Source organism: Octopus bimaculoides, chromosome 10 (genome assembly GCF_001194135.2).
Source record: "Octopus bimaculoides isolate UCB-OBI-ISO-001 chromosome 10, ASM119413v2, whole genome shotgun sequence".
In the NCBI taxonomy this organism is placed as follows: domain Eukaryota; kingdom Metazoa; phylum Mollusca; class Cephalopoda; order Octopoda; family Octopodidae; genus Octopus; species Octopus bimaculoides.
This window is the reverse complement of record NC_068990.1, coordinates 25011432-25013732: the sequence shown is the minus strand read 5'-3', so window position 1 is coordinate 25013732 and position 2301 is coordinate 25011432.

Here is a 2301-nt window from a genome sequence, read left to right as displayed (position 1 = left end):
CAGATTGGAGCCTGGTGTAGCCATCCGGTTCACCAGTCCTCAGTCAAATCGTCCAACCCATGCTAGCATAGAAAGCGGACGTTAAACGATGATGATGATTATGATGATGATACAGTGGTTTGTTGGATGCCTTGTTCAAAGAAAGATGCATATTACTAAGGAAACACCCACCAAAGTCATTCTTGTATTTTAAAATGTTATTCATTATCATCATCATCATCATCATCATCGTTTAACATTCGTTTTCCATGCTGGCTTGGGTTGGACGGTTTGATGGGGACTGGCAAGCCAGGAGGCCACACCAGGCTTCAATCTGATCTGGCAATGTTTCTTCAGCTGGATGCCCTTCCTAATGCCAACCACTTCGAGAGTGTAGTGGGTGCTTTTTACATGCCACCGACATGGGAGCCAGTCAGGTGCGTGCGTGTGCTTGTTTATGTGTTTGTAAGTGTGCCTCAATGCATGTGAGCGTATATAAGTTGCAATGAATAAGCTGTCGTCTCAATTACTCAAAAATGAAGATAATACTGACATCTCATTTTAACAGATATATTTACCAAAATTACATAAAAATATCTTGGAATACTAAAGAGTAAATTTATTCAATAAAACCCCCATTGGCTTCAAACATGGCCTCCAGACGTCTTCGGAATCTCCTGCAACTCTTCTGCAACCTCTCCTGAAACTCCTTGTTTAAGTTGGTGGATGCTGCCATAATCCTTGCTTTCAGTTCATCTGTGTTACAAGGAGTTTTGTTGGTCTCTCGCTCAACTGCACCCCATACATAATAATCAAGAGGGTTGCAGTCTGGGGAGTTAGGTGGCCAGATGTTAAGGTTGATGTGGTCACAGAAATTGCCTGACAACCATGACTAGGTTCTGCTATTTGTGTGGCATAGTACAGAGTCCTGTTGCCAGACATAGGGTCTTCCAACAGCCACTCTCTGACCCAGGGCAGCACTACCTCCTCCAGGCACTTGATGTGAACCTCCATGTTGAGTCTGAGGCCATGTGAGAAGATGAAAGGAGGCTTGAAGTAAGAAGATTCAATGACAAATGTGCTTATATCCACAGTCCCAAGCTCCTAAAATGAAAAGGCATAATAATACCATATGGTTTGCAGCCTTCACCTGAAATGTTAAGTCCAACATACATACAGATTTCCTAAGGTTAGGAAACCCAACTCGTGCATGGAAACCAGTAGTTCATGTAGGAACAACATTATATAACAACTAAGTGGATCCTTCAACACAGACACTGTAGTATATGTAATACAATTAAAATCCATAAATATCACCCTCAAGAGATATATTGGTATGGCAGATAGACTGTTCAAAAAATGATTTTCCAACTATATTTATTTATTTCCAAAATATTGAGAAATGGAATATAGAATTTGAAAGTTACATTTGGTCTTTCAAAGACAAAGGTATGGACTCAACACTGGCTAGAGGGTTGTTAAAATGTGTAGACCTTATATAAAATAGTAGTAAAAGATGTGGCCTCTGCACAGCTGGGAAAAAGACTAAGCCTGGATAACTACCTTACACCAGAAATATATTTGAACATCAAGCTGAAAGTATCTAGCAAGTTTGCTTAACAAAACAGAATGTGGCTACTCTAAATGAAACGTCCAGATTCGGGCACAATATCTGAATGTATTCACTACTTTCTATTCTTTTGGTTCTTCAATTTTTCTTTGGTTTCTTAAAAAGAGAAGGAGCAGCCAATACTATCAACCCAAGTTCTAGATGGGTACTTTATTTTATCAACCTCAGAGGAATGAAAGGCAAAGTTAGCTCCACTGGGATTTGAACTCAAAATCTAAAGAGCCAGAACAAATATCGATGGACAAATACGGTCTGATGCTTTAACAATTCAACTGCTCCATCACCTTTGCATATTGCATCCTGTTATAAAAACAACTGCTTAGAGTTTATAAAAGAGAAGTTAACTCTGTTGTGTGTGTGTTGTTTTTTAAATAAATTATTCCATGTTAAATATTCTCTCTAGAAGCGCATTCCGTTTAAATCGTTTTATACAACTGATTTCACGTCTGCATTTACACTTACTATCAATTAAATTATATTTTAGTTTCTTTTTTCATTTTTTTTTTATTTAGGTACATATGTTAGAAGTGTGTGTCTGTGCGTGTGTATGTATATATACAAATAATAATAATAATAATAATAATAATAATAATAATAATATGTACGTACGTATATGCGAATATGACTGCATGCATGTGCCTATGTATGTATATGTACGTATGCCTGTACGTACATGCATATATATATATATA